Genomic DNA, 6,473 nt, shown 5'->3' with positions numbered 1-6,473 from the left:
TTGCTTGTAACTGTTGTGCGTAACATGACCTTGTTTAGTCTCTACAATCTTCATTCACACGTCTTTGATGTTTAGTTTGCTATTAGATGATCAAAAGCTAAAGAATGGACACACAACCAGAAGTTTACATATTTTTTTTGCTGGTAATGTGTCATCGTCATCTTTGTTAGCTAGACTTGTCGGTTGTCCTACTTAATTCCCACCTTATCATGTTGCTCTTGATTTTTAATCATGCTTGGAGCTTTGGTCTGCAGCTATATAAAATCATATGCTTTGGCTCTAGATTAGGGTAATGTTGGAACTTGGGAGGGAGTAACTAAGCCATACATTTGGCTCTAGATTTTCAGTTTGTATTTGACGGATGTAGAAACAGATTTCTATGAGATAACGAGTTGACGACACACCACATTCGGTTGACTGTTGAGGCGTAAATGGCATCAGAGTGCTGTAGTATGCAGTAGCGACCGGCGAGGCATCGGGATGTGGCGAGGCAAGGCTGTGGAGTTCATGAGTTTTCAGGCTGCACGGGATGCAAGTTAATGGATGTAAGTTTCAGAGAAAATTGCTTGACTCTTGTCAAAGTTTTTTATGTGGTGCTCGTTGCAGTAGTTTTTCTATAATATACGGGACTTGCTGAATAATGGTAGTGTGTATGTGCTGTATCTACTCTAATTTTATCCATATTCTTTTTAAGAATTTTTATGTGCTAGCTGCAGATTAGGATGTACAAATGACTGGTGCATAAGCTCCTTCGACTATTTGATTAAAGGTATACATTGACTGCTTTCTTCTTTCTTTCTCTCTTCATGTTCTCACAGTTTTATCTCTTTTAAAACTTCAAACAGAGAGGGCCTGGGTTGACGCTACCAATATATGTGTTGACTACAGAGGCATATAAATAATAATCGATGCCCAATTCCGTCTCTGCATTTAAAGGATGACTGCTTCATAGGTGTGCTATCAAATTCTATGTTGACTACAGAGGCATATAAATAATAATCGATGCCCAATTCCGTCTCTGCATTTAAAGGATGACTGCTTCATAGGTGTGCTATCAAATTCTATGTAGTTCTCCATTAGAGTCTTTCCTTCCTCATTAACTTGAAATGTTTTCTAACTCAGCTTTTTTGTGCACGAAGTTTAGCAGGCTTGCCTTGTGATCAAACCTGGCGATGTGCAGCATGGTGTGGTATGCACTTCTTCGGTTATTTGTATTTCATTGCCTCGTTATTTTCTAGGGTTTTTCTTTTAAATGAGGAGTAATTCTATTCCTGTATGCTTTAAATCGATAGCATGTGGAGAATTTTTATGGAAATGAGGAGTAATTTTAGGTTGCTACGCCAATGTTCACATGAACTTTAAGATGTAGTATAAATTATATGTTCAGATTTTCACAATCTGCTAGCACCTATGATTTTGGGTTAAAAAGAAGTGTGCTATCCAGACAGTATAATGCGTGCTTGGGCCCTTTGTCCGTTTTATGTGAAGATTTATTGTGAAATTTGTCATAGATTAGAGATCTAGAAAATATGTATTGTGCCTTAAGCTTTCCTCGTCATGCATATTGCTATATCTGAGCAGCTCCCTAGCGGGTTATTGGAAGGAAATATGCTTTCGTATGTGCACAGATTTCTGGACCTTATTTGCTTTTGTCAATTTAGCCATTATTCACCCATTTCCCTAAATTTATTGATACTTTTAATATGTTACTGGTGTCAACAAAATAATGTTGAGACATATAATTGCTTGTCTATCAGGAAAACATATTATTAAGACGATTCCATAGATAATCAATAATGTGTAAAAACTCCATTTGTGAATATTATATGCGAAAGAAAATATTGCTTTGTTATGCTTATGTCTCTAAGAAATTCAGTGGGAAGAAGATCTGGGCAGGGGGTTTGATTTTTCTTTTCTGGTTTTGCAACATGATGCAACATTGCTTCGTTCCCCCATTTACCATATGCAAATCTTGGTCTACAATTTATTTTAATTGTTTTAAAACATATAAACGATATTTTTAATACACATTCCATCCTTCTTTTGTTCTCTGAATTGTTGTTTGTAACTCTGAGACTTTTGTGCACCGTCATATCCATCACTGTGAAGGATTATGATCAGCAGCTTCATTAGGTCACTAAATTTTAACTCACACATTTCTAAACTGAAATGAGCAAATCCACTTGAGGTTGTCTATTTCTGAATTTATGTTTTTTTAGTGTCATGCCTTCAGTTTGTGTTGCATATATATGGGTGAACAATGAATGTCAAACAGGAAAATTGCTCACCAATCGTTACATTCAGAACCATGTGTACCGAATCTTTCTTAGACATCATCTTTTATATGCATCATCAAGTTATAGCGTATGCCCGACCTTCACGTTTATCTTTTCATGGTCATGAAAAACGTAATGTGCATTGGTTTCGTACAAGGCACTGCCATGGCATGGCGAGGCACCCGCAAAGCACCGCTTGCTTCCATTCTGAGGTGGACTAGCGCTTGGATAGTCACGCGGATCTCCAAACCAGCGCCCTCCCACGGCGCAGCTCCACCGTGTTGACCGGCGCTTCCTACACCATGGATCAAATAAACAGCCGCCTCAGCATAGCCATCCACAATGCTCTCCTGCCTCCGTTCCCCCTCAGGTCCATCGCCCTCTTTCTTTTCAGGACTGTTACCTGGAATACAAATGGCCATTTATTTGTTGGCTGTAATTGCATTTTTCATTTGTTTTAGGCGTTCTTTACTTACACCGCTTGCTTTTTGTGAATAAAGGCATCTATGTTAGCAGTCTGATTTCAGATTACACCGAGATTAGAAAACTAAGAATACCTCAATATGTTATGTTGCAATAAAACATAGAGGACATTGGGGGGATATGTAGTCATATATTTGGTCTTTGTCTCGGAAGAAGGGAATTGCTTGGTCAACAAATATATATATCTGCGCCCTGTACATAGTATATATGCTACAGATAGGTGTTCGCTGGAAGTTGGTTTCATGTTCTTATTCTGACAGCAAGAAAACTAAACAAATTGATTGTTTGTATATTCAACTTATGGTCCATCTCATGCATATAAGGTGCTATCTTGGCATGGATACAACCTGCAACCATATGCACAGGAAGTGTGTATGTTCTAAGAGGAGCACAATTTCAGAAGAGTATTTTTTTATTTTAAGCGGTTTGATTTTCTTCTATCTGTTAGTATCTCCGCAAGATTGGCACATTACTAGATCTTTCTCATTTCAGATTCTTATATATCCACGAGGGGGACATTTATTAACAGAGAGTGTTACTCTTGGTGGCCGTATTGATCTCCCGTCCCATGCCACCAATGCGACCGATGGCTCCACTTTGACTTTGTCAACTCCACTGACTATCTCGACTACGTCATATTGCAACCCCGATGCCCACTGGTTATGCAGTAACATGCTTTTGTGAGTGCTCCTTTTCAAGATTTTTGTTTACTCAATATTACCTGCTTAGTTTTGTACCAATCAAAAGGTTTGGGTTTACTACATATATATTTGGTGACTTGACTTGTTGTTAGTTTGGCAGTTGCTAAAAAGTAATATTATTATCCATGTGTGTTTTCCATCGCTTGTTTACCTCCAGGGACCTCATTTCTCTTTTCATTTCTAAAGTCATATCATTCTCAGAACCCTCGGGAAATAGTGGCAACATAGCTGCAGTTCTCATTTTTAAATTCATATTCCATAAACAGAAAATCAATTTACAATGTATTGAACACAAATTCATCTCCAGATCTATGGCTATAGCTTTCCTTCACTGAAATTAGGTTCTTCTGGAGCAATTTCATCTAAAATATGCAAACAAAGATAACACCGCCATTCTATTTTTCTACAGGAACACCAGGTTGCAACTCCAGCTTCGCCGATGAACTTGCTCGCTGCTCTAGAAGGTGCTTGGGCTTGTTTCTCTGACCGATTAGCTGCGACATCTCACATGGATCTTCACTGCTTCATAGACCTATTTTTATTCTCTTGTCAATTCTACATGTCTGCTCATCCATTGCATGGTGCTAGATGGTCCCTATTTAGTTAATCCAGGGTACATCCCATCAGGACTATTATTTGATTTGTTAGATTGAATCTCTCTATCATTGAAACTTTATTGATAAGACGGACAACAATAAACTTTGCCAATGTAACCCTACCTATTCCAACATATTGCCATATTATGGTTTTGTTTTATTTCTTATTGCTTCCTGTTGTTTGGTTTGTTTGAACTGCATTTTATAGCCAGGTTTTTATGTGTTGCTTTTATTTTGCTTGTACCTTTATGGCCAGTAAGCTTAATTATTTCAACTTGTTGTTTCTTATATGCACTTTTGCTGCATGCATTTTCTTGAGAGAAATATCCTTGTGAGAAAAGAGGTAACAAAACACCATATTATTTTATCAAGTGACGACATGGATGCTTTTAATGAGTTTTAGATGAAGAGAGAAAATATGACACAATATGGTAGCCTCCACAAATTTAGAACCAAGATCCGTTAGTCCGCCTTCATCTGCCTGACACTTTAGTTAGGATATTGATGAGAGGCCTCCCGAATGGTCTAAGCTTCAAAAGTTAAAGATTTTAATGTATTTATTATTCTGTTGATCTTAATTTATGCAGGTAAATGATATGCATAGCCATGGAATGGCACATACTGGCCTGAGGCTGTACAAATTCATCGCAAGGCTGGGTCAGTCCCAAAGTTCAAAGGGGAAAAAATCCATTTGGAAGCTGGAAAATACATTACTCGCGGTAAAAACTCTTATTACTTTCCTGTTTGCAGCAACTCCTCCGACAAATACTAAATACTATAGTTCTATGTAAATTGGCAGGCAAGCCTGGTGAGCACTACTTAGATGAGTTCACTGCCCACTGTGTGTGGGAAATACAGTTAAGCTGTATAACAAAAATATTCGCAATCTGCGAAATATCATCAAAGACAAGAAAACACCCGACCATTAGTACGTATGCCACATGACAGAAACATTTGCTACTGACGGCAAAAGAATGGTAATCTTAAACAAATGCATTCTCATGTTTCCTACAAGAACATGCCAGCAAACCATGTACTGAATAACCTTTATCCTCATTTGCAGTACTTTAGCACACACTTCTCTAATAGAAGCCTCTTCCCGCACATGGATGCTGATCGTGATGAGCTACCAATCAGTACAGGAGATGGGACCACCCGTGTCATGGCCCTCTTTATCAAGGGTGTCGACAACAGGGCTACACTCACAAAGAACTGGAGCAGCTTCCATAAGGCAAACATCAAGAAAGGGTGTGCATATGCTTTCGCCTTCAAGTGCGCGTCCAAGGGCCTCTGCATGGTTGTTTATTCAATCTAAGAAGGTCACAATAGTCCTTAGCTACGTAACTTGGTATTACTATAAATACCTATCGAGACTTTTATATCTGGCATCATTTTGGATCTTATGTAAGAAAATTATGATAATCCTGCCCGTATGACTATCATCAATCCGTACTTATATCCATATGTTTCCTTCTGTATCTACATATTCTGATGCACACTCTTTCAATCTTTGGCTTGATCTCGGCCTTTGCGCCATGGGCGCAACTAGTCATCTAGTATTACTTAAGAACTCCCACTTAGATAGACATCCCTCTAATCCTCTAAGTGATCACGTGATCCATATCAACTAAACCATGTCCGATCATCACGTGAGATGGAGTAGTTTCAATGGTGAACATCACATGTTGATCATATCTACTATATGATTCACGCTCGACCTTTCGGTCTCAGTGTTCCGAGGCCATATCTGTTATATGCTAGGCTCATCAAGTTTTAACCTGAGTATTCCACGTGTGCAACTATTTTGCACCCGTTGTATTTGAACGTAGAGCCTATCACACCCGATCATCACGTGGTGTCTCAGCACGAAGAACTTTCGCAACGATGCATACTCAGGGAGAACTTGTACCTTGATAATTAGTGAGAGATCATCTTCTAAAGCTACCGTCGAACTAAGCAAAATAAGATGTATAAAAGATAAACATCACATGCAATCAAAATATGTGACATGATATGGACATCATCACTTGTGCCTTTGATCTCCATCTCCAAAGCATCGTCATGATTTCCATCGTCACCAGCATGACACCATGATCTCCATCATCTTGATCTATATCAATGTGTCGTCACATGATCGTCTCGCCAACTATTGCTCTTGAAACTATTGCTATCGCATAGCGATAAAGTAAAGCAATTATTTGGCGCTTGCATCTTATGCAATAAAGAGACAACCATAAGGCTTCTGCCAGTTGCTGATAACTTCAACAAAACATGATCACCTTATACAACAACTTATATCTCATCACGTCTTGACCATATCACATCAAAAAATGCCCTGCAAAAACAAGTTAGACGTCTGATACTTTGTTGTTGCAAGTTTTATGTGGCTGCTACGGGCTGAGCAAGAACCATTCTTA

At 38.6% G+C, this 6,473-nt stretch overlaps 1 long non-coding RNA gene across 1 annotated transcript; it reads left to right on the top strand.

The window, feature by feature from the left end:
- The first annotated feature begins 2,382 nt into the window (after positions 1 to 2,382).
- On the top strand, positions 2,383 to 3,926 carry LOC119288744. Its single transcript, XR_005141267.1, has 3 exons — positions 2,383 to 2,646; positions 3,252 to 3,439; positions 3,870 to 3,926. It is a non-coding gene; the product is annotated as an uncharacterized LOC119288744 (long non-coding RNA).
- The last annotated feature ends 2,547 nt before the right edge of the window (positions 3,927 to 6,473 follow it).

The sequence above is a fragment of the Triticum dicoccoides genome, chromosome 4A, assembly GCF_002162155.2.
Source record: "Triticum dicoccoides isolate Atlit2015 ecotype Zavitan chromosome 4A, WEW_v2.0, whole genome shotgun sequence".
NCBI lineage: Eukaryota > Viridiplantae > Streptophyta > Magnoliopsida > Poales > Poaceae > Triticum > Triticum dicoccoides.
The sequence above is the reverse complement of the archived record's forward strand: the minus strand, read 5'-3'. Positions and strand labels throughout refer to the sequence as shown.